Source organism: Anser cygnoides, chromosome 16 (assembly GCF_040182565.1).
Source record: "Anser cygnoides isolate HZ-2024a breed goose chromosome 16, Taihu_goose_T2T_genome, whole genome shotgun sequence".
NCBI lineage: Eukaryota > Metazoa > Chordata > Aves > Anseriformes > Anatidae > Anser > Anser cygnoides.
The window spans coordinates 12782228-12808705 of NC_089888.1; the positions used below are offsets into that span (position 1 = coordinate 12782228).

At 45.3% G+C, this 26478-nt stretch overlaps 1 long non-coding RNA gene across 3 annotated transcripts in view; it reads right to left on the reverse strand.

Annotated features, from left to right (window-relative positions):
- Window positions 1-2958: 2958 nt before the first annotated feature.
- LOC106043497 (uncharacterized) overlaps window positions 2959-26478 on the reverse strand; it is a 49531-nt gene continuing 26011 nt past the window's right edge. For 2 of the 3 annotated variants that reach the window (XR_010825368.1, XR_010825367.1), the window contains 4 exons: window positions 8169-11301; window positions 6476-6636; window positions 3708-3798; window positions 2959-3517 (listed from right to left, as the gene is read on the reverse strand). This is a non-coding gene — a long non-coding RNA (uncharacterized lncRNA). Of the gene's footprint in view, window positions 3518-3707; window positions 3799-6475; window positions 6637-6705; window positions 7614-8168; window positions 11302-26478 lie in introns of those variants that run through there. The other variant, XR_010825369.1, reaches the window with a different exon arrangement.

Sequence of the window (26478 nt, forward strand, 5' to 3'; positions counted from 1 at the left end):
GGAGCTTCCACCTTCACCTAAAGCAGGTTGTGTGCCAGGTGACAACAGGCCCTGGGATGGAGAAAGGACAATCAGCACATGGTACCAGCATTAAAACCATAGCAAGGGTGAGAGGAGGTGGGATGCACCCAGAAAAGCTTCTGAGGAAATCCTGAGATAATGGGAAACATCTGCAGCCTTCTGGTACACTCTGGGAAGTTGGGTTGTTTTTTCACAGCAGCAGCAACCCAAAACAAACAAAATAAAACTAAAATAAAATAAAACGGGGTTTTACTAGCTGAGATGAAATATACTCTCTTTTGCTTCAGCAGCCTAAGGAGAAACGTGGTTTTTGTCGGTATGCCTGAGGAACATGAAAGGCTTTCAAAATCAATGTGTCATTTCCCATAGCAGCCCATCACGGGGGCACGTCCCACCAACAAGCCTTCACAGCCATGACAGGCATTTCGGAGCATGTTTCTGTCTCTCAGACGGCTCCCCAGGCTGTCTGCTCAGGCTACGGGCTGCTGGCTGGGACCACCTCAGCAATGGCAACCCCACGGCTGGTGGCTGCGAGAGGAACGAGCCTGCGGGCAGCCCCCCGGGAGCTGGATGCTCATCTCATCTCATCTCATCTCATCTCATCTCATCTCATCCTGCCTGCCAGCCACCCAGGGGCTGTGGGGCAGGGGTACCAGGGCACAAAGCCCTGCACACCTGTGGGTCAGGAGTTAATGGGTACGTGCCTGTAGGTGGCAATCAGGAAGACGAAGCAGCAGTCCTGGGGCTTGGAAACATACTGCTGGGCACTACCAGTCATTCCTTTTCTGCAGATTATTATGGCATACAAAAGGAATGTTACCTGGATTCCCTCTCAAAGCGTGGCCATGCACCTCCCTGAGAAATTGTGACTGGACTTTAACCAACATGCCAAGGCCAAAACAGCATCCAGCATCTGAAATACAGACATTTCCCCAAATCATCCAAATACTGTTGTATTTCTTTGTTGAGACAAAAGGGGTTTTTTCGTGCTATGGATTTTACTGGTTTTTAATGCTAGTGGCATAGCATCAGATTTGGCTTTTGCTCCCAGACTTGTAGTTTGTTCCTGTGAATCAGCAAGGCTCAGAGCATGAGCGGTGAGGACGCTACTGCAGGACATTGCTCGAGCAGGTTTCAGAGCAAACACCCAGGGTGACCTCAGGGCTCTCGTGCAACTCACAGGTCGGAGGCTGTCCCAAGTGTTCCTGGGGATCGAGCCACCATGCATGGGGCCAGAGACCCTGGCATCAGCCCGGCCAAGCCAACCAACTTCATCAAAACCTCCACCTTCTCCAGCCCTACCTGAATTTGGCCTGGAGTTATTCATTAACCAGCTGACAGCTTCGTCTCCGAGGCCAGGGGCAGCATGCTGGAAATTTGCAACTTGTCTGTAATGAGTTTGGCAAACGAGGTAATTGCGTGCCCATCCTGCAGGTTCCATTCGTCTGTGCCTGTCCACGGCAGGCTGATCCTGCCTCTGTCCTTCGACGTGGCCTCATGCCAGCACCATCCATCTCTCGCTGTCCTGCGGGCTGCAGAGGCCAGGTTTTTAATGCATAAGGCCCGAAGAGATTCAAAAGGTGCCTGGTGGAGGGAGCGGAGCCGCTGCTCTGAGCACCCTGAAGGATGAGTGAACGTTACCAGCCCCATAAATGGCTGTCTGTCTGAGGTCAAAGGATGGAGAGGCATGGGATCACCATGACAGGCACGGAGAGAGAGGGGAAAAAATCATTAACATGATATAAATTTAATCCTAAAATATTCTTTGTCTCTTAAATAAGGACCTGGGAAGGTAGTCTCTGCCGCCCTGAGGGCAGAGCTTAGCAGGGTTCAGGTTTGTTCTTCTGCAGGAAGACCCGAATGGCAGAAAGATGGAGGTGGCCAAAACACACAATTCTTCATTAAATCCTGATGAATTAATGAGTTACTGAAACCATTCATATAGGTTAGCCTGGAAATGCTATTTGGACAGGCAAGGATGTGCTTTCAAAGTGCTTGCATTTAAATTTCTTTTTTTTTTTTTGCATCTGGGATTTGTGATCAGAGTTTTATTGTCATAAACAGATTCTTTTTGTTTTTGTTTTTTAATCTATTCCCCTTGGCTTCTACTCATACCAGCAAGACAGCATGCATATCAACCAAAGTTTTACTTGAACATCAAGATTTCAGGAACTTCTGCAGTGGGGGTGTACCAACAAGAAATCAACTTTAAAATGAAAAAAATAAAAATTAAAAAAAAAATAAAACAGAAGTTGAAAGAAAAAAATCCAGGTGGTAGGGATTAACCTGATTTCACCTGAACTTTCCCCACATTAAGAATATTCTTCAAAAGTCAAACACAGAGCCCTATTTCATATTCTCTACAATAACCTTTAGAGTTCAAAACGTTCATCTGTTCACCCCCCCCCCCCATCCCCTCGCAGTGGCGTTTGCAAATGACACAAACATTTGACTGTGATCTGTGCTCTCCCTAATGCAGCCCAGCCTGTGCCCGCGCCTTGTAACAATTTTCTCTGGAGCAAGTTCAAGCGCAATTTGCTCATGCTGGTATCTATCTGTCATCGGATGTGTCAGCCGAATCTCTCTCAGCTCGGGCGGAGAGAAAGGAGACAAAAGGTCACCTTCCACATACGGTGTGTTCTCCAGGAGGCAGGAAGGAGAAGGGGGGAAACTGAGTTTTCATCTACCTGACAGGAATCGTATTTTTTTTTCCCCTTTCCCTTTGCATTTCATCCCACACACGCAGCACGGCTCAGCGCCTCTGAGAACAGATGGAGATATTCGGAGGAGATGAAAATGAACCAGAGCCATCGGAAAGCCAGGAGGTTGGTGTGAATGGTGGCCCCAAAGGTTGCAATGCGTTTCCTTAGAGGAAGGATGGCTCATCAGCCTTTGAACCCTGACAGCACCGTGGCTCCCTGCAGCACGCCGTGTCCTGGAGCTCTCTCTGGTTGGCACAGCCGAGGTGCTTCCAGGAGCCATGGGTTCGTGCCCCAGCTGAAGTCACTCCGTGCCACTTGGGAGCTTGTCCTCCCGGAGGAGATGCAAGCAAGGAAGATGACTTCAAGTGCAGCTCTGCACTGAAAAGAGGTTAATGAACAGCAACACCTCCCTACGCCTTGCACACACTCATAACTGCGTCCCATCACTCTGCCCAGTGCATGCAAGCACTCGGGGATCTGTCAGCCCGTCCCAAGCTGGCACTGCATCCACTGAGCGTGCCAGGAGGAGATGTGCTCCCTGGGGAGAGGAGGACTTCGTGGCCCAGGCCTTGACCTGTGCTAGACACTTAGCTCAGGTACGGCAGCTTTTGGGGAACCTAAGCTCTAAAAAAGAGCAACTGGATTTCCAAAGCACTTCAAAATTCCGATCCCACCAAGGACCAACGCTGACGTTTGGTGTGGGCTTGTTGTGCTCCAAGAAAGCCATGGTCCGAGGCCCATCCCAGCTCATCCTGGTGGTTAGCCAGATCCAGCTGCTTCGGAAGAGGTTTGGGCTGGAAAACATAACACAGGGAAACGTGCTGTGTGGTGCTGTGCCACCACTGCCTGCACAGCATCCAGCCTCTGTCCCATCACACACAGGACTGAAATGCCCTGGCTTGGGTGTGAGACAGGAAAGTGGCTGGAGGGAGTAGAGATGCCAGAGCACCCAACCTCTATTGAAAAAAAAAATCCTATCCTTACTGTGGATAGAACTGGAAGGATTTGGGGTTCCTTAAATCCTTGAAGTTAATTTTCTTAGCATTTCTGTATCTGACACCAGCCGAAAAGAATTCTGAGGGGGAAAAAAATATAAATGGTACTTTTAGTGTTCTGTGAGAGGAGATGTATGATCTCCAGCAGTCAGTCAGCGAGAACTGAAGACTTACAGGAGGGTAAGGAATAGAAGAGCCTGGAGATTTATTTCCCATTAGAGAGTGGCAGATGGGGAGGAAGGGGGCACGGAGAATAAATTGATGTGGAACCAGAGCCAAACTGAGAAAAGGCAAAAATCAAACCAAGACAGGCTGAAAGTTTTCCAGTCAAGTGTTCCCCCGCCACCCCCAAAGAAAAGAGGAGCTTTCTACACAATGGCATGTTTCAGGGAGAGCCCCCACTTTTCACAAAATTGTTATTATTTTTCGGTTTGCATGGAGTAACCAGCCCAAAACTGATTAACACCACCAGAAAAAGAAGCCAGGTTGCAGCAGACTTATTTCCATTGAAAATGTGGTTGAAAGCAAAGCCTCATGTGCAACTCTTCCGTCAATAAAATCTAATATTCCAACCATTCTTAAGGTTGAAGTGAAAAAGAGGTTTAAGGAAAAACATTCTCAGGGAAAGCCAGTTAGATGCTATTGACAGCAAATCTGCAGAAACTTTTACCAATCTGCCTGCTGTTGTTACCTGTCAATCTCCCAGAGTCGCCACATGAAGGATAACACTGTCTTCAAAAACAGCCAGCTGCACATGGCAGACAGGCTTCTACATCAGAAGATGCTTTTTTTTTTCCTTCCACCCCCCCGGTCATATCTCCTTAACTAATAAAAGGTTTTGCCTCTCCCCACAAGCCCTGTCTTCCTGCAACAGCCCTCACTAGCTACCCACATCCAAAATAACCCGTCCTGTTTAGGAGCACGGCAGAGGACTGTGACACACTGAGCAGGTGAACCAGGCGCGCAGAGGAATGCCTCTCAGCAGGGCCGTGCACAGAAGAGGAAGATTTCCTTCAACAGGAGGGCAGGCTGATGGGGCAGACCCACCCCACTCCCAGGTTTATTCTGCTGTGCCCCAAGCTGCGCTCCCCAAGCATCTCATCCTTATTTATTACATCCCTGATAATCCTTGTTGCCCCATGAGGTCTTTTAGGAGTCACTAAAATAGGAGAATACAGGCAAACACCCGCACAACTGAAATTTAGTAACGTGAACTGGGGGAAGAGAACATTTTTTTTTGAATTACTATTTTACGTGGCAGCTGTTACCAGCACACCCAGCAACGGGTGCAAAGTGGACATTTTACAGCACGTGTCAGTGTGCAGAGACCCGGCCACTGGTTTTTAGCAGCAGCAGGAGCTGTGATGAGGCTGGTTTGTAACAACCAGCTTAGGGTAATGAGGTCATGAAACCACCAATCTACCATTTCACCGTGCAGCCAAACTACGCCCCTTTTAGTCCTTCATGCATGCATCTTGTAAATGTAAACTTTTCACACTAAAAGAGAGAAAATTATCCTTGCACTTTAGCAAGAGGAATGATTCAGATAGCCCCAGGCAACAAAGAGCTGAGCTGATAAGAAACAATGGTGTTTGACTGCCTTTGGAAAAGTATTTGCTGTTTTTTTTTCACGTGTAACATTGTTTTAAGCTACGAAAGACACAGAGGTTAATTGCAGTTCACCAAGAAGGTGTTACCGTGTTACTTCTTTTCAGCATGCCTTTCTCTCCTTTTCTAGGGGTGTAGGGGCCAACTGAGAGATGAACTGGCTGTGGAAGCCTCGATCCATCATCTTTAAGCAAAAAAGGAAACGAAAAAGTTCACAAAAAGGAAGTGAAACACCACAGGGTGAAATCCTGGCATGAGCCAATCGTGGAAAAACACCTGCTGGTTTCCATAGGTTCGTATAGGATTCCCCTTTCAGTACTCAAACGTCCAGACAGGCCCAGAAAACTTTATCAGGAGGGATTACGTTCACACCACCACGCTAAGAGATCGGGTAAGGCCACAGGTCCTGCCAACAGCACGGCACTGACATGGAAGGGGCTGCAGCCTTCTGATCTTCTCTGCTAGCTACAAGAGCAGGTACAGGGCCTTTTCATCTCCTGCTTAAGCAGGATTTCTGACATTTCTTTCAGAAAGAGGAAAGCATCATAAAAGAACCCTGTCTCATGAAGATGGCATTTTTTAATGAGTGCTTCTAAACAAACTGATGAGATAGGAGAGAGAGAGAGAGAGTGATCTCTTGTACCCTGCCCATGAGAGCTTACCTTTACTCCCCTCTGTCACAGCCTCCACAAGCTGCTGCAATGTCCAGGGAGCAAACCTCATCCATGACCACGACAAATCAGCCCCGGGGTGCAACAAGACGAACTGGCCTCCTGCTTAGCATGGTGGCTGGCCCCCAGTGCTCCCTTCCAGCTCCGTAAATCAGCCAGCCCCAGCAGCAGGCTGCCCCAACCCCTCCAACACTCACCGCCCTGCCCTCCTCTTCCAAAGCCATTTATCCAGAGAGGGTAAAGAGAGGGCCCAGCACAGCAATGAGTAATGCCCAGCCGATCCCCAGAGGGGAAGGCAAATCACCTCCCAGGGAAACGGAGCCCTGAAACAGAGCCCATGCGCCAGAGACCCGTGGCAGTGCCAAAGGGATTAACCCAAGCACAAGAAAATTTAGTGTGACTCATGTCCTAACCTTTCTGGGTGTTAAATGCTGAAGTCATCGGCTGGTTTTCATCATCGTGACCAGGCAAAACTTACCTTGACTTTCCCCGAGTAGTCATCTCCTATTTGGTGTTTGGGCACAAAAACGCGTGGTCCTCACTGCGATGACTGCCCAGTTTGCAGGTGGGATATGGCCCCAACTTCTGCACACACCTTCAGCAGAAACCATTCTGCAATTCCAGCCCAGAAAGCAGGTTCTGAGTGTAGCAAACAAGCAATAGGGCAAAGCTTAATAAATGGAAAATACAGCACACATGAGATGTTTGCAACTCAAAACAATATGAATGAAGTAGAGGATACATCTATTAAAAACAAGAATACTTCAATTTTTCCCTCCTCAAATGTATGTGTTTTAATTATGCACTTTTAGCGCTTTATGCTTCCAACATTACCAGATAATTTGTAAGTTCCAATACCTTTACGTACTTTTTAAGTCACATTTGATCTTTTACTGACAATTAATATCTCATTCAGTTAGTATTTTCACATTCACCAAATACATATAAAATTTTTTATTGTTGCAAAAAATGTTCTTTTAATGGTCTCTGAAGTTCTGCTGCAGGCAATGCTTTGCAGGTGTACATGGGAGCTGGGAAACCATTACAAAGAGCAGAACTGCCAGTGCTCTTCCCCTTTGGAAGAAAGGAGGACTCCAGCACTCCATCTGCTGTATGACTTGTCTTCTTTAGGAGGAAGGATGTTGCACGAAAATAGCTGGTTAGTGAGTTAAACTGTATTATGAGTTTTGTCCATATGAATTTTGTTAGGTTGTCCCTCTGTAAGGAAAACTCAAAACCTTGTGGCCAGTGTGCAGCAGCACTGCAGGAGCTCCCTCCAGCACCCAGCCCTAGGGGTAACTTCTCTTTTGGAGAAGTTCACATGCTTTTTGTGACAGGCAGTGTCCCCTGACGTGCTCCTGCATAAAAAGAATGTGGAGGCTGATGTGAACCTTCTTGCTCTTTCCCTGCAGGTTCACCCTTCTGTAAGGGCTGATTTCTAGGACTTTTACACATTTAAGGGTGTGAGCAGAGTGTCTCTGTGGCATAATTTTCCAAAGCAGAACTGCAAAAGCTAGCTGAGGCTGAGCTGCAGAAGGAATTCGGGTTTGAGCATGCCAGCAAGGCACAGAAGTATCTCAGAACAGGAGCTACACCCAGAAGTGACCCAGGGCTTTCTGTACATTAAAGGAAAAAAAAAAAAAGAGAGAGAGAGAGAGAGAGAGAAAGGTGGGGGTCATGGGGTAAAATATCATAAGAAAGGACAGTATTTTAACCATATAAATGACAAAAATAGTGTAAGTAAATAGTTTCTAGTCTAGCAGCTTCTGAGCTATCAGTACTTACTGGTATAGAGGGAGCCTAGTATGCAGCTTTATTTTCAGGGTGCGGTGCCATCTGAGCCCATTATGCAGCTTTCAAATTCTTATTTAAGAAAAGAGGCCAGACTGAGCTCAAACAGTTCCTTTATGAAATGCAGCTTAATGCACATTTGACTAAATATCCCAGCTCACTGCCACTCAGCAGCTTCAGAGATGTTTCTGAGAAAGGGTCTTCAATCATCCTTTGCTTCAATCTTCCTTACTCGAGGAAGGAAGGCAAAGAAATGAGATTGAGGGGTCTTCACAAAGGCAAAATTACAGGGTCTTGCCATGGAAGAGTGGTAACTACCAAGTCAAGATACCCACACTAGACAACGTGTCTGATAGTTTTGCTGCTGGACTGCATCTTACCTTAATGGAAGCAAGGTGAGTTGTCATCTGTAGGTGAGATGAATGGAAAGGTGAAGCCATGTGTGCTGCAGAGATGAATGTTTCACATCAAAAGTTCATTTCAAGCACAGGTTAGTACTGGCTGGAGGGTGATGTAGTGGCAAAATCCTTTACTTGTCCTAATTTTATGGCTAGATCCGTGTAAGAATGAGGACTGTTTTGAGAAGCATCGCCACAAATAGGTTTATTTTTGGTGTGTTTTTTTTTTCTTGAGGCTTAAATCTTGACATATTCAATCAATTCTACTGTTCCTGTTGCATTGTGGATTAGTTAATTGCAGAAGCAAAAATGTGTGCCTGATTTATTATGTATAGAGCTTTGGAAAATTACAAAAAGCAGAAACCTAGACAAGCCATCCAACTCCTCACTAATGGCCTTTAGCAACAAGGAAATGAGACTAACTGTAGTAAAAATGCAAATAAAAAACAACACATGAATTCAGACCTCTGACTTCATTACAGAATCATTAAGAAATACTTGAATTCAGGCAGCTAGAAGTTTAAAACCAAAACAGGAGAACAAAGACCAGTCTTTCACATCTGTAGCCCTATCAGCAAGGAAATCTTGTCAAATTCCTAACCACTTACATGGCCATTTATACCTCCCATCACCCTGTTTGGGCTCCAGTAGCCTCTGACAACGGTTTAGAGTGCGAGTCTCCAGAAACTAGAGGTTAGTCTTGCTTGGGAGACAGGAGGATCTTCTCCTGAGCTCTCCTCCATGATGAGAGCATGTAATTGTCAAGACCTATTGAAACTGAACAAAATTTAAACTGGAATTTTTGACCAAATTTATTCTGGATAAAACATAATTTCAAGAGTTTGACCATGCTGCGAGCTGGTTTTGAGGACTCCATTAGAGAGCCACCAGCTCACAACAACTCATGGCTTTTAGAGACTGAACCAGTGACACAGGAGACGTCTAAACGCAGCTACCTAATGCCAAAGCCCCTTCGTGGTGGTGAAGCATCTGACAGCGCAGTAAGCCTAAATTTATTGCTGGGAAAATGGAGCTCAAACATAAACACAGCTTTTGCTCACTGCATGGGCACGTGTGAGTGTATGAATCAAAATTTCTACACTGCTCTTTGCCAATTAATACCTCCAGATAAAGCACACTAGGTAGCGACTTAAAATTTCACAGATTTTGTGTGCTCTCCTGCCCTGATAGACTTCTTAGCACTTTACTGCTGTTTTAGATGTCCAAATATTTGCCTGGATAAATAGATTTAGAATAGTTTGAATAAGCTGCACTTTCCCATAGGAAGCTGGGTGAGTCACATCAGAAAAAATATATCTTGGAAGAGATCTACAGCACAACTACAGACAGGAAAATGAAAGCAGCAGTTGGCACTGACTTGTTCAGCAAGGGTAGAAATGGCCGATCTATACAAAATGTGAGTAGCCTATGGATTCAAAGAAAACTTGCCAAATGATGCATTTTCACAAGCTTCATTTTTATGAAAACAGTTTGTGTCATAAAATGATTAAATATGGGATTTTATTTTATTTTTTAAATATGAAATTTGTACTTATGTACATATAGGGGAAACCTGCCATGCTGAAAACGCCCCTGGAAACATGACAAATTTCTCAGATTCAACAAAACCACTCTTCCATTACTCTGCTCCTACCACAAGGTAGCAAAGGACCAAAGTAGCACATGCACCACAGAAGAGGGCTGAGTTATAATTTTGCACCTCTTGAGACACAAGTGAGAGCCCTCGTATACTTTGGAAATCCAAATGGAGATCTAGCAGGTTACAGAGATCAATTGCATGCATAGAATTAGGGAAGCAAAAGTGATATTCCCACCATTAAATATAGGTTGGAGACTTAATAAGGCACAAAGTGAGGGAAATGGGAAGCTTTTAAATTGAAGTTATTATGCACTGTAACAACTGCCAGAAATTATATGCTAATGTCATTCTCCTGCTTTTATTCCTCTTCAGTTCAGCAACAACCCACTCCTCAAAATCTTTTCCTACATCTGCAACTGCTACTGTCTCTCAGATTTTTCACCACTCTCTTTTGACACAGACTGTCCCCCATCAGCATGCAACAGCCTCCCTTAAAGCACTCCAGACCCAACAACTTCACCACGGATCCAGCAACCTCTCCTGCTGCAATATCACAGCATTAATCTCCCTGGGACTTCTCCATGCCCGTGCCTCAGTGTGGATCATAACCTGAGATTTCTTTCCTTTCAGGGGTAAACCTGATGCTAGAAGGACCCAATGAGGGATTCAGGCTTTCTTAACCTTGCCTTTAATTTCTATATACAAGAAGTAATAAAAGTCAATTAATATTATTGCCTTTTCCCTCCTTTCCTGATTTGCTTCGCTTAAAAGTAAACAACAGTCCGCCATTTGCTGAGCAGAAACTTGCAGCGTGACAACTTCCATCAGAGTCCTGCCTCCAGGAACACAAAGAAGAATCCAAGAAAGAAACTTCCTTTCCTCCTGGTCTTTAGATTCTGGCTCCACATTATGTGTGCATTGCCCAGTCTACCTTGTTACACGCACCCCTATGCCTCCATTGAAACAGAAATTATTTTCAGTGTTTTCCCATCCACGTGGGGGTTCCAAGCCTGCGTTCTTCCTTGTGCTCCATCCAAGGGACAGTTTGATGAGCAGCCGAGGACGGGAGGCTGCTGTGGGATCCTCCAGCAGCTCCGGCCCCGGTGGGCAGCCCCTGTGTTGTCCCCAGGCACTGAGCAGCGTGGCAGTGGTGCTACTGAACATACACCAGGGGGTGTTCAGATATTGCAGAATAAAAAGTGGGCGTGGAACCAAAGTGAAGGATTGCATAAGGAACGGGAGTAGAAACTGGTCCGGTGGGGCTGTTAGAGCCTGGAAACTACATAGAAAAAAAATACTATAAAGCTGTCCTGCGTACAAGCACACTGCGCTCTCCTCAGCCACCACGTCCCAGATCCCCTCTGCAGCCATAGGTAATTCTGGTTCTGCTCCCCCTATGAATAGCTGATGTTCTCCAGTTTCCATGGGCACAGGCATCCAAAATCAGACTGTGGCAGAGGTTCAATCGCATCAACAGTAATAAGCATAAAAAAGGTGTTATATGAGGTGAAGAACCTGTGGAGAAAGAAAAAAAAAATACACAAAGATTTACAGGGGAACGCAAGACAGAGGTGAAAAGCAGAAAGCCACAAGTTCTCAGGCAATTATGGGTGACTTTCCTGGCAATCACGACTTGCAAATCGAGTCCACCTCCTGCCCTGGTGGCTGATTGCCAGGAACAAGTTAATTAACCATCACTAACGAACGCACGTCTAGTCTAGACTTTAACAACTCCACTGATGCTGGCCCCACCGCCTCTTGGCAGCTTCCCCTGCCCAACCTCCTGCAATTGCCCAGGAGCCAAATTCATCCTTGGGGAAAGTCTTTTTCTTTAGCTTGCACCGGGGATGAGAGCAGCCCAGATAGTGTGCCCTGGCATTTTCCCCATATCCTACAGGAAATCATCAAATCTTTCCTTTTTTTTTTTTCTCTCTCTTATTTTTTATTTTTTTGAACTTCCCCCATTATGATCAGTCCTTTCATCTTCTTCCAATCACCTTCACGCCAAAGGCTTTCGGACAGCATCTTTCCTCTTTCAGCTGATATTTGCAAGCATTTATTTTACGTGTTGCTCACTGAACTTTTTCCAGTTCATGTGTCTTATTTTAAAACCACTATTCGCAAAATAGCCTAATTCTCCAAACGGTGCTGAGCTGAGTGGAATAATTACCTTACTTGTTTTAGGCCTCTGCTGGAGTCCAAAATTATACACTTGGAAAATTATGATTGTTTTATCTTCTTATTTTTTTTAGTTTCAAAAGATGTGTGAAAGACAGGTTTTTATAAAGGACATAAAACCAGCCAAAACTATAATTACAACAGACAGAAAAGAATTCAGAGAAAAGATGATTTTATGATTAAGGCATTGGACTAGAAATTTAGAAATTTAAATTCCCTTTGTAGCTCTGCCAAAACCTCTCTCTATAACCTTTGCTGAGTGACTTAATCCCCTTGTGCCTCAAATAAAATTCTTTGGAACTTCCCTGTTTTATGATAGCTGCTGTGAAAACACATTCGTTCACATTTGTGAGATGTTCAAATACACCAATAATCAGAAAACCACAAGGACTGGGACGGTTACAGTCATCTGGCTGCATTTAATCATCTCTTGTCAAAAGCATATGCATCTTTAATCACGAGCACATGGGATACAGCAGCATCACTCTTGAGAAACAAGTACTGTGCTAACAGAAAAAGCAAGAGAAAAAATTCCTGTTTCTAACAGAAAATATGTTGCAAAGCAGGGCAGAAAATTTCTAAATGTACATTTGAAGCTTAGCATCCCTGCATCACCTTCCCCCAAAACACAGAACAGCTTAGGTCTCTTACAACAGACCAGAAATACCAATTCACGTTGCACTGGAGGTATGCAAACTCGAGAGCAATTACAGCAGCTCCCAGACTTGCATCTTGATTCTGAGGAAAAATAAAAAATAAAAAAAAGGAAAAAAAAAAACAAAAGAAATGCTACTAAAGGTATGCAAGATGGTTTTCAAATGACCTTAAAAACAGGATGCCAAAAGTGGGGCATTAAATGCGTATGTTTCCAGGCTGTGATGAGGACACCAAACTTTCAGAGTGAATTCTATTTAAAACCTCTTAAACTGGGGAGCGACTGAAATGAGAACACGACTGAAATGAGAACACAACTGAAATGAGAACGCAGGACCACACGGGCAAAGGGACGATGCCCAGGCGCTCCCCAGCCCGGGCACGGTGAGCACGTGGGGGACTCGTCTCCTCTCTTCCTCCTGGAGCACCAAGGGATGCTGCTATGTCAACCGATCCCCCCCTGCCTTTTTTCATTGCTTTAATAAATTAAGCCGAGCAACAATAGAGATGAGAGAAAGCAGGACAATGTGGTAAATGTAGCAGAAAGAAATTTGAATTGTAATGAGGAGAGCTAATCAGGAAAAGAATGGACTATAGAAGAAGCACTAATGAGTTTCTAAATAAATTCAAAAGGTTAATATTGTTCTATCTAACAAATACGAGAAGAATCCTAATGTGAAATGAAAAGCCACACTCCAATGTCCCCGTGTTGCAGCCACATCCACCCACCCGCTGGCCACCGCAGCCTCCTGATCAGTCTTGGCCTCTTTTGCCTCTGTACATAAAGAACCCAAGCCAAAGCCCAACTGGTCAATGTTTGGACTCTCCTTGACTTGCTGGCTTTGCATCAAGGCTTTTGCAGCAGGTTTCTGTTAGCATTAAGGAACCTGTACACAAAGTGTGGTTTGCAAACCACGAGGGCTGGGAATGTGTCTGGGGACGGGGCCGTTTTCAAGCACCTTTTTTAGCACGTGGATTGCCAGGGTGAGTAAAAGGCTGATATAGGTGCCCGAAGGAAAGGGCAAGTAAATACAAAAGCTTATAAAAATAGAAAGCTGGAAGGGTTTTTTTTGTTTGTTTCATTTGTTTTGGTTTTTAATTTATGTGATGCCAGTAATCCAAAATATAAGCTAAGACTTTCTGTCTATATAATCAAAAGTGAAAATATTCAGAGTCCTTTATGCATTGTATTACAAAACACGGCAAAAATTGTATGCCAGCCAAAATATGATATTTTTTAGGTGAGAAAAGCAGCCTCTTTCAAGAAAAATAAAATAAAATCCAATTCCCAGCAAAGTAATAGACTCACAGGTTTTTCATAAGAATAGATCTGCTCAACTATTTTCTTGCTTGAAGGAAGGAAATCGTGCCATTATAATATTTTACCCTGAATATAAAAAACCTGCCGTGACATCATTCTTCAGGGAGAAATCCACGTATATTTGTGTACATGGCCGTCCATCTATCTTGTGAACCACAAACAGAACAGGGGGGAAGAGCTGAGGCAGGCAGCACATTTCGTCTCCTGCTCCCACGACGCCAGGGGATGAGTTAGGTGCAGTCCCACAGCCACATCACCTCATTAAGATCAAGCCGTCCCCTCAGGAACTCATCGATCTGCACGCATCACCGAGGGCACGGTCACACGGATCCCTCCACTCCTATCGCTTACGGGAAATGAAGGAAATTAAGATATGTACTTTTTTTCTTTCGGGTCTGTGAATCATCCTACAGCTGGTGTAGCACTCCCACGCCAGTGCTGACCAATCGATGGATTATTCATGGGAATTTGCAAAACACTGCTCAGCCACTTGCCTGCCATGAATAATTTTGTTCGACAGACAGGTTAAATACGTCGGCTTTCCTCTCCTCTTTCTCCTCGCAGAGACAGTGGGCATCTGCCCCACTAGACAGACATCTAATAGAGGCTTTGGCACAGTTCAAGGCAAAGATTGAAAGGCAAAACCCTCAGACCCAAGAGACCAGAAGGGTGGGGAATACATGGAGACAGAGACTGGACAGTCAGGACATCAACTGTTTGCAAGCAACCCTTTGTAAGCCAGTAGGAGACGTGCACTTACCCTCTCATAACTTACAGGGAGCTCACCAGAGCTCCTCAATGTTTCCAGCCCAAATCACAAGTGAAATAAAATGGAAAGCAGTGGAGCAACTCGCCCTCCTGAGCCCAGGGTGGAAGAGTCACCAGCTGGATGTTTCTGGCACTGCTCTGTAAATGGTTAAATGCAAAACTCTTCATGAAACAAGGGGCACTGCAATAAAATTGCTAACTGTGAATAAACAAGACAGTTGCACAGCTCATCATAACCCTAATGATCCTCTCTAAATCATGCAGCCCCAACACCTAGATCTATTGGCCACATTAGCAGACTGCTGAGTGCAGGAAATATGGAGAGGATCATTTTTAAATGGTTTTACGTGCCGCGCTCATTGGGAACCCTTTGAGATGGAGTCTAAAGCAGATGGTAAAACAGGAAAATTATTCATATTAATTCTTCAGCAACCTAAAATAAATTCAAAAATAAATGAAATAATGAAAGCCTCATTCAGTCATGGTTTTGTAGCAGTCATAAAAGCCCCAACAGGAAGAATCCAGAGCGGTTCCACTCTTCGCTACAAACCTGCTGCTAGTTAATTGGCTTCAAAGCCACAGGAACATTAATATCCCGTAAAAAAATATATGATCTTCTCCATTCTTTGGCTATCGTTCAATTGCCTAATGAAAGAACAAACAAGCTGAAATATCAAATAAACCTCGCTGTATACAGTGTGCACTGTATCCATTTCAATTTTCCTTCACATACATTTCCTACAGAGCGACATCTTTTGCTTTGAGCTTCTCATCCACTCTGGAAATTGTTATGGTGAGAGATAATTACTGCTCCCCCATTTTACAGACAGGGAAACTGAGGCACTGCTTTTACCCAGAGGGGGAACAGCGAAGTCAGAACTACACCCCACATCTAAGCCAACCCTAACAATGAGTTTTCCTGCTCATCTCGCAGGAGCGGCTCCACCAGGACCAGCTTTATCAAACCTTTAAAGTCCCCCCCGAGCTGAACGAACTGTGGCCCCTGCCAAATAATTCAACAACTACTTTGAAGTTGTCCCTCACCCAGATGAGCCAGAGGATCTGAGGAACATGTCACAAAGGAGCCCCACTCCCACAGCAGTGAGCTATGCAAAACCTTGCAGACAACCTTAAAAACAAGTAGCAAAAAAAACCATTGCAGTATTGATGTTTCTATGTGACAGCAGTACAAAACTGTAAAACCACTGAAAACAAGTGATACTAGAATACTAAAAATGTGAAAGTTCACTTCAAAAATCACTATCACCAAACTTATTTAATATTAAGCAAAGGTCCAAGCACAACACAGGCCAGACAGAAACCTCTCCACAGATGACTATTATAGGAACATCATGCAAGCTGTTCTGCTATTTAATTTCTAACACAGAGTGATTTAAATCCATATCAGCAAGGCGATGTACCTCTCTTGCTCATTGTGGTCAAGGGCATTTACCAATATTTGCTAAATGGAAATCTGCAGTTCTTGTTCCTGACACAGCATAGCCCCATTGCTTTCTGACTATTTTAGTTCCTATTCATTTTTGGCCTGAGGAGTAAAACCTACCAAGGCTTACAACCTCTTGTAGCTCTCATCTGTATTCCTCTAAGTTCTGCCCATGGCGCCTGACACTATTTTAATTTTATCCTCTTCTCTGTAATGCACTAAGTTGTGCAAAATGAGTTCAGCTCACACAGCGAGAGCTGCCATCAGCGGCGAGCTGCTTCCGTAGGGTTTTCCCCGTCAGGTTAGTGCTGGGGTAAGCAGCCAGCTGTTTTGATGAATGAACATATGTGGATGCACACCAGCTGGATGGAGTGCACTGCCTCATTTCCCAGCGTCCAGCAAGCATGAGACAAGAGTTAACAACTCCAACACCATCCATCGACCAGACAGGGTCATCTCTGCAGCCCAGGCTTAGGGACAAGAGGCATCAGCAGCACCCTTGGCTGGGAGCAGGCTCTGGGAGCAGCTCCCTCACCTCCAACCTCTCCCAGTGCTCAAATGCTCATAAAATCCTTCTTTCCTTTTTGGAGCATCCCCTGTGGCTGAGGCTCTCCTGTCCTGCTCCTGGAACAGTGGAGATGGGAGAAAGTTTCTCTGTGCTGCTTCTGTCTCCACTCAGCATCAGCTGAAAGCTTGGAGCCCTGGAAAATGCACAGCTTGGTAAAGGTCGTGCTCTGAATGCAGATTATTCATGGACGTGAATTTATCTGATGAATTACTCTAAACATATAATTCAGCTGGCTCTACTGAGCACGTATAGGATGCGTCTCTGCAGCTACCCTAAATACAAAGCAAGACATTAAATAAGGACAGTCACTTGCATGAAAGCATAATGTTTTATTTGCCCCAAACATGATAATTCTTTAATTTTTGCACTGTGTACTAACTAGAAATACAACCCGAGCAAGATGCATTTACCTGTAGCTGATTACTAGGTAGCATGTTGCAACTGATACCCTAGGTTTTTAGACCCTGATTCAGTGCTTGATTAAGTTCTCACCTAATTCTATCACATGGTAACTTTGAATTGCTTACAAACATTTATGACTACGGTGTGTTGGCAATCTCCTCATCCTGCTCGCTCTTTTTGCCTACTGGGTATATTCATTAACAGGTTTGTCATAAAATGCATCATTCCCTCCCATTTCTTCTAAATAAATACCAAGAGGCAATGAAGAACAGTCTATTTCAGTCTCTACTCCAACCTCTTTCTTTCTGGCCTTCAGTTTAGGGGATTCAGACAATAAAGGAAAAATAAAACAACTGAGTTCCCAAGGCTCCCTGCAAAATCAGGAGAGCTGGGGAAACGTGTGCCAGGTTGCAAAGCATCCTCTGAAGTCCATCACCTTGGCTCCATGCAAAGCCCACCAGGCTGAGCCCTAGGGGATACAGGTACACACAGGGACCCTTTTTCATTTTAATGCAGCCTCTTTTCTTAAGCTTCACTGGATCTGCTATCACTGCTATACAACTCTTCATTTTAAAAATGACAACTCTTTCATTTTCTCCCATGAAGGCAGGCTGAGGGAGTTAGGATTGTTCAGCCTGAAGAAGAGAAGGCTCCAGCGAGACCTTACAGTGGCTTTCCAAAACCTAAAGGGGGCCTGCAGGAAAGCTGGGGAGGGACTCTTTGTCAGGGAGTGCAGTGACGGGGCAGGGAGTAATGGCTTTTATGGCTTTTAAATTAAAAGAGGGGCAATTTAGTTTAGACATTAGACATACTTTACTCTGAGGGGGGTGGCACTGGCACAGGCTGCCCAGAGAAGCTGTGGATGCTCCACTCCCGGAGGTGTTCAAGGCCAGGTTGGATGGGGCTTTGAGCAGCCTTGTCTCCTGGAAGGTGTCCCTGCCAATGGCAGAGGGGTTGCAATTAAATGATCTTTAAGGTCCTTTCCAATCCAAACTATACTGTGATTCTGTGATTAAAAAGGCTGTTTTCTGTGTCTGTGATCTGTCAGAGTACAAGCTCCCATGTGGCAGGACCACAGGCATCATTTTCCATAGGATCTGGGAAGGTTAGAAACAATTTATTCTGCCTGTTGTCGGTATGTCTAGTCAGAGCTAATCTAATTATACAGGAATTATGGGAATCATCCCCAAGGAGGAAGGCAGTAGGCCTTGGTCCAAGAGGAATAAACTCCAACTCACTCAAGCAAGAAGGCTCAAAGATACAGACCTGGGACTGAAGCATGTAATTCCTATTCAGGGGTGCACTTGCATGTGGTTAATTATACTGACTTTGCTCCGTCAGGTAAATGGAATCACAGGCTTAAAGCTGAGTACACGCTTCAATACCTTTAGAGGCTGGGACAGTACAAACTTTTCAGCTTGGGTCCATCTTGGAAATTAGCAGCCTTGTGGAGCCATCTCTTCCTTTACAAATTATAAAAATGTCCAAAGGCTTTGAGCCATGTGTGGTGTTTTTTCCTCCTGTGGTGTTTTGCCATGACAAAAGACAAAGAAAAGATGAAGAAAACTGGAAATCTATCTTAGAAACAAGCATAACTTTTCAAATCTCCTGAAAAGTTCAAGATCATTGTTGTTTCAGGACAAATATTCAATTTAATTTTTATCTTATCCGAACTTTAAATCTCTTTTGTCATCAGTTATTTTCCGAGGCACTGAACAAGAGAGCCCTGCGCTCACATTTAAAAGGCACGGCAGCAGCGCGGAGCGTTTCTGCTCGCCTCCTGCAGAGATAAGCCCCGGCCAGACTGCAAGCAGCTCCCAGACTTTGGGGAGGTTCAAATCCAGAACAAGTCACGGTGAAATCCTCCAAACTCTGAAAATAACAGCAACATCTAAACAGTATAAGGGACTTGTATCTCACACTCTCTTCATCATCTCATCCTGTCACCTACAAAACTGCTTCTCCATTTACTCCACAGACAGGGTAACCAACACAAGCAGGACTTAAGCCAGTCGCTTTTCTTGGCCACCAGTAGAAGTTTAATGCAAACTTCCCTTTGAAAAATGCACATCTATTAAATTGAAAGTGATCAGAAGAGTCACTTACATAAGCTTTCTTGATTTAAAAAAGGACAGAAAGGTATATTTAAAGTTCAACTAAAATACTTAAAGTCAAACAAACTGTTTTAAAAAGACTGCAGAAAAATATTAACTTGTTCAAGTGAACAACAGTAATTAACTGGTTAGCAAAAGCATCTGGATTATCACACAATTTCCTGCAAGAAAAAAATTGTTTCCCATACACTTTACCAATTCAAATACTGTCATCATACTTCATAATCCCTTATTGAAAGCACTTTTCCCATTCATAAGTAAATTTTTTTCTGCCTTCAGAACTATTTGTTTTGTTTTCCCTGATGAGTATTCTGCATGTTAATTTTCCACTCATCTCCTGCATGGTCCAAGGACAAAATGGACTCAGTGAACTTCACAAATGAAAAGAAGAGAAAGAAAAGCATAACCCCATTCCTCCTTTATTAAGCCCAAAGCACAACCTACTCAGCTTCATCAGTTCCCCTGCCAGTCCTTCATAATGCAGGAGGCCTGTCCTTACACAGACACCAAGCGTAGATCAAGGACCCTCAGACACTCCAGAGGACAGCCAGGACTTTGTGGCACAACCACATACCTCCAGCTTTCCATGGGGACCTCAGAATGACAAGCCGGGCAGATTTTTGGATGACATGGGACTTGGAACAAAACATCAGCTATGGCAGTGCAGGTAGGTCCATCAGCACTGTCAAGCTTAATACTCAGCAGGACATGTTATGCCAGCGAGTGTACACGTGGGAAATAAAAGATAAACGGAAAAGAAAAAACTGCTTCAGACAGCATCTTTATCCCACCAGCAGAAAATCAGCAGCTCAGCAATGGGCTCTGGTTTACTTGCGAGAGCTGGGCAGCCCGCACCCGGGGGGATTTAATAACAATACAGCGAGCAAGGCATAAGCACAGGCGCCGCCAGCAGAGGCACTTTCAGCTTTGCTTTAATATAGGGAAAGGGAAGGAGGAAGGAAACAAATGCAATAGGAAAGAGCGGAGCAGCAGAACAAGACGGCGGCACGGTGACAGGAAACAATTTATAACTTACTCAAGAGCCTTTTCCAAGTCATCTGTTCTGCTGCGCCAACAGCAGCGGAGGTTTGTTCAGCTATATTGTACACAGACACACAAGTACACACATATTCAAAGCTGTTTGTAACCACCTCTCTCATCCTGAGTTGCACGATGGTTTCATCGAGCCACATCTGCTCTGATTCGTTGCTGTGCTTAGTGCTGAACAGGAAAAAAACAAACATTATTATGACCAGCTGAAAGGGGAAACACAGAGTTCCATGCAAACTTCTCTAACAATAAAGGAATGTGAGCTGGGATCCATGACTTTTTGTGCAATATGCTGAAGTCAGAAATAATAATGCAAAAGAACATCGCTAAGATACTTTTCACCATCACCTGTTCTCTGCCAGCTTGTGAGGAAGAGGCTGGTGCTTCAGCTCAATAACCCCGACCACCAGGGCTCCATCAAGGTGAACCCCAGTGCTGTCCTCCCTCGGGTCCTCATACAAACCCCAGCACTGCAACATGGAACTTGTTCGTTCGAGCGTCCCCTTGATCTCGTTAGGCACAGTGGTTTGGGTAGGGACAAGGAGACTCTCGGAAGCCTTGCTAAGCCTTCTAACCACATTTGGCATCCCTCAGCCTGTGCTTCGGGCTGGGTCATATCCTGCATCTGCAAACACATTTGCTGCTGCTCTCAGATCCTCCTGCAACCAGGGTTTGGCTGATGGCAGTGCCAGTCCCTGCCACTCCTCTGTGTTTGGAGCCATTTCCCACTCGGCTTATCACCTGGCTGTGCTTCACCCATACAGAAACCAAGGGAGCACCAAGTGAAGGAGAAAAACTCAAAGGAAAAAGTCTTCCCTCCCAGCGAAGCTGCGCAGGAATGACTTGTTAAATTTACACCCACAGTACCACGGAATAATTACCCAGGCCTTCTGTTCGCATGGTAATTACAATGAAATGGTTTAAGGAGAAGGAGGAAAAGAGCAGATCGGTGCGGTTGGTTTTCTTGTCACCTCCCTTTTGTGCTCCTGCTCCTTCCCCTGCAGCCAGGGGACCTGCTCGTCTGGTGCCCCCCTTGGCCACAGCCCTGGGGACCTGCTCCAGCTCCACGGGCTGCCAGGACAGGCTGTGGGTGGCCCCGTGCCCCATCCCTGACACTTACACTGAGGCCACCTCCGCAGGTGCCACCACGCAGACAGGGAAGATGCTTTCAGGTGTCCCAACAGCACTGTGGGCAGAGTCACCGCAGGCGTGGGAGCCAGCAAGCTCCTGAAATGCCATCCACGCAGAGCCCGAGCAACCACCGCCGTTCCCAATTCTAATTAGATCCATCAGCAAAACACAACGTGAGGAAGAACCGTTTGACTCGAAGTGACGGAACGACTATTTATAGCCCACGTCAGCTCGCTGCACGCACAGCACGAGCTGCCTCCGCACTAGGGCTCCTTCCAGAGGCTGTGCCAGGAGGGAGGACATCTCCTCCTCTTCCTCCCAGACAGCCCCAAACACCCAGGACAGACATCCACCACTTTGTGGCCATCTCGGAAAAACATAATGCATTCCTCAGACTCAGACCTTTCTCCAGAATAAACCCTCATTAGCTTTCTAGTCCCTGCCACTTGCAGGAGAGGAAGCCCTCGGTTCCCCAGATGGGTGGTGAAGTGCCACACCAGCTCAGCCGGGACCGAGGAGGTGGCACCTTCCCTCCCATCCTTGGTGTCAGCCAGGGAGCTTCAAAGCCTGCAGTGACCATGCCGGGCTGCTCGCACGCCTCGCTTCAAATGCCAATGCAAACTCCCAGCTTGAGGCATTAAAATTTAATTACTGGGGACAGCTGGATCCGGGCGAGGGTCTGACTCTGAGGACCTGGAGAAAAAAAACTTCATTCAGCAGCAAGCTGTCCTGCGCTGAGGAGATGGACCCAAGCCAAATGTAATTCGTACGTCTTAGGGTCTCACAACAGACTTTGCTCAAGCAGGCTTGGCCGCCCAAGCAGCCAGATGCAGGCTTGCAGCCTGCGGTGCAAACCCCTGGGGGACACGTGTTGCCCATCTCCGTGCTTTTTGGGAGGGAGCTGAGTCCTGCCGCCTGGGTGACCCCCATTTTAGGAGATGTGTGGGACAGGAAGACACAGACTCCTGTGTGCACACCTTGGTTCAGGTACCTGCCAGCGTCACTGCTGGAGCATCCTCCAGCCCATGACCACAGCTTAGAGTGAATGCACAGGTGACAGATCTCATATTTTTGGTTGGAAGTGAAATTCAATCTCACACAAATAATTGTGTTGTTTTCCCTACAGGTTCCAATCAGGCAGAGCTAGCTACTGAAAAAGCCAAATACTCATCAAATTTGCCTTTCCTCTCATTTTCAATGCCAGAAGTTATATATTTTTTTTTTCCTCCTGGACCAACAGTGCCAACTTAAATACCTGCGCATCAGCTCCAGTCCAGCTTTCAGTGAATCAGCTCAGAAGGGGCAGCAGCTACCTTTCTGCACACAAACAGCCCTTTTTAAGCAGCGCTGCGATTGCAGCGTTAGGAAGGGAAGACCGATCAGTTTTGAAACTGAGTTTGCAACATAACTCAATCTCCTTTACCCCAGCAAACCTACAGCTGTTTCAAGGACAGGCGGTGTTTTCTGCTCGCTCGGTTGGGTTTTTTTGTGTGTTTTTTAAAGCACAAGCATCTCTTCCAGGCTGAAGCCGGGGTTGGGGCAGGGGATGGCAGGAGGGGCCGGTCCCCGGGGCACCCCGGGGTGCGAGTGGCACCTGCGGCTCCCGGCCCGGCGCTCCTGGAAGGCGAATTTTTTTTGGGAGGGGGGTGTCACCGCTCAGCGGCGTGCGCGGGGCTTTGTCCCCCCCTGGTGACCGGCCCACGGAAGGACAGAGCGGCAGGAGCCGCTCCGGAGGGCGCAGCCCGGCCCGCGGGGATGCTGCGGCTCCCACCGCCCGGGCCGGGGGTGGCGTGCAAAAGCGGGACGGGCACGGAGACGTGAGCACTGCACGGCTAGGGATAAGAAAAAGCTCAACCCCTCATTAAAAATAAATTAAAATATATACATATAAATTGCTCGATGCGATGCAACCTCCTCGGGGCAGCGACCGTGCCGAGGCTGGCTTTGCTTTTTCCCCAGTGGCAGTCTAAGCAGAGACGATGCTCTGGGTCTGAAAATACCCACAGCGAGCAGGCAATGCTCTGCTTCTTCAGGAAATGCCTTGTGAGCACATTTGGGAAGGTTTTGAAGAGCAACCTGCCACTCAACAGCCTCTGGGGGAAGTTATTGCTGCTCCACCGAGGGCCACATCTTGAAGGATCTGCTTTACCCCCGCTTCTGGTTCAAGTTAAAGAAAGGCAGAATAGTTCCCATGGAAAGCAAACACCATCCTCAGAGAAAAGCAAAAAACAGTTTTCCATTCAAGAAAGTTTGCATATATGTATATTATATGTATATATGTATACACACACTTTTTTTTTTTGCTAGGTCAACTTTTCATGTACACAAAGCACCCGGGAGATTATGAGCATTTGGTGGAGGAGTATTTACCAAGGGGGTTCCCAGTCTATGATGCAACTAGAAAAAAACTCCATCCTACTTCCAGTGAGAACAAAGAAAATGAGTATATATTTTTGAAAACCACATCATTCCTGCACATTCATTAAGAATCCACCTAAACGTTCTTCAAACTCTTTTCATTGAAATAAGGGGAAAAAAAGGTTTTGAACTTCTAGCTTTTTAGTGTGTTAATTAAGAGAGAGCACAAAAGCTCCACCTTGGAAATCATTTTAAAAATCTTGTTATACATACAATTTTAGGCCTGAAAACCTCTGGAAGTTTAACAGCAAAAATAAACTTGGTTATTTCAAACAACACGATGCAACCAATAACCAAAACATTTATTTATTTATTTGTTTATTTATTGCCATCTTGTGGGAAATACTGTGAAATGTATTGGTGGATTTGGTTAAAATTATTTGTAGAAATGCCCTCAGGCTCATCACAGCCCTGCCACTCATGGGCAAAGCTTCTTGCATTAAAAACAACTCTTGGTGAGCAGGTACTTCCATGCGTATGCTATTTGGTTTTCAGAAGCAAACTCAAAGCCATTTAAAAATGCATTTTGGAGATAAGTGGAACATTTTCCTAGATGCTTTTTCATTCTCTGAAATCTCTGGTATTTGGGGGTTTAGCTGTATCAATGCAGAGAATAAGGCGGAGAAGTTAAAGGCCAAACACAAAACCCTGTTGCAACTGAAGCAATCAGTGGAGCTTTTGCCCTGATCTCCAGCAGAGCCAAGATTTCACCCAATTTACATAATATTTGTGGGATTAAAAGACCTTTAAGAAAACCTCAGCACTCCTTGCCCCTCTAAAATGCACAGCACCACACAGAGAATGTTTTTCCACAAGTGGAAGAAACGTTTGTATGGGTACCACACACACAAGAGTGTGTGTGTTTGTAAATTCTCACATTGGTGTTAGGTCCCAGCCCTAACAGCTCTGTTGACATCATTACACGGCCTTTAAATTTGTCATTTCAAAGTTTATAAACCTTGCATAGCTCTTGAATTTTCTGCTTTTAGGGAGAACCTGCAAGGGAAGTCTGCTGTGTACGTCTCAAAGCCTCCCCAGGTCTATGGGAGAAGCTCTGCACCTCCCCAGGAAGCCTGTCCCACAGCCCCAGGGCTGCGGGGAGATTTTTTGCATTTGCCCCAGATTTGCCCCATGCTCTGCTCCAGTCATGCATCACAGCAGGCTCTCAGACATGCTTGCAGCAGGATCCCAGGCTGCAGCAGATTCAGCCTATGACCAAGTCAGATGTCACTACCCCAGCCCTCTTCTGAATTATTTCATTTAAGCCTAATGTTTTAGGAAACATCAAAACAAAACCAGGTGAATCTCCAACAACTGCAGCCTCTGAGCTAACTGAAACAGCTCTGGCCAGAAAAGGCTTGGAGACTTTCTCCATGCCCAGGCAATGAATTGCTCCTCCAGGCAGATAAGCTCTGACATCACGAGATGTAAGGATGAAGAGGTGTTGCAAGGACCTGTGCATTCCCAACCTCTGCATGCTGGCTGACAGTAAGGAAATGCTGGATTAGCTCCATCCATCCCCAGGGAATTATAGGAAATAGCATTTCCCCATCCCTACCTTTTTTTCCCAGTTTCTCAGTTTATAGCTGTGCTTATTTGCTTCAAGAGTCGTCTGGTGGTGTCCTCTAGTGGTTCCTATCCGTACAAGAAACACCAGATTCCTTGGCTAATTTGTGTCAGCTGCACTGTAAAAAGCATTTGGGGGAAGGAAAACCACAAACTTATGACACGACTCAAACGAATAGAAAAATATGACATTTTTCTCCTTCATTTATGCACCTACAAGTTACAACAAAATTTAGTCCTCCCTAATACTAAGGAAGTTTTACAAAAGGTAACAACCAGCAGCACAATTCAATACTCTTGAAGTGATGTCTTTCTATAAATATAGAAAAAAAAATCATAAATGGCCAGCAGAACTATTAATTAAAATGTGAAAGTAGATAAATAATGAATAGCAATGTCATGTATTCATTAGGATTCTACAAATGAAAAATATCTCTCCCAGTTATTCCTTTGATGAATCTAGCCCAAATATACTTGAACTGCAACATAAAAAATTCAGGATGCTCGTATTTCATTCTGTATCAGCCACTCTCTGATCCCCAAATCTCAAAGCCAAGAATGGCAAATGTCTAATCACAGCATTCATACTGACCTCTTTCTCCAGCCTCAGAAAAGTCATTTAGTCTGCCACAACTTTAAGACAAGAATCTCTCTAATAAACCCCTGTGAGGTCATACATAATTTTTGAATTTGAGACACTTGCAAGGAGAGCACTTAGCTAGCGGTGGGTCTGGAGTTTTGGATTGAAACCTCAATGTTTGGTCCAAGGACTCCTGAGAGCTGGAACTACACCTGTTTTTTCAGGAGATCGCTTTATGTCCACATCTCCTTGCGGCTCTGGCTATTAGCTTTGTGGGGTACCTATGGACTTACAACTGAAAATTTGCAGGTAGAAATCCACATCGTTCACCCTGCCCTGACAATCTGCAAGCATGTTTTGTCCCTTGCACTGTTTATACTTTAGATACAGAGACACTGGGCAGAGCCAGACCGGCCGTGCTGTGGCCTGCGCCCCACCAGCAAGCCCACGATCATAATCCTGGAGCCAAGGAGCCCGTGCGTCCCTACCTTCACAGCC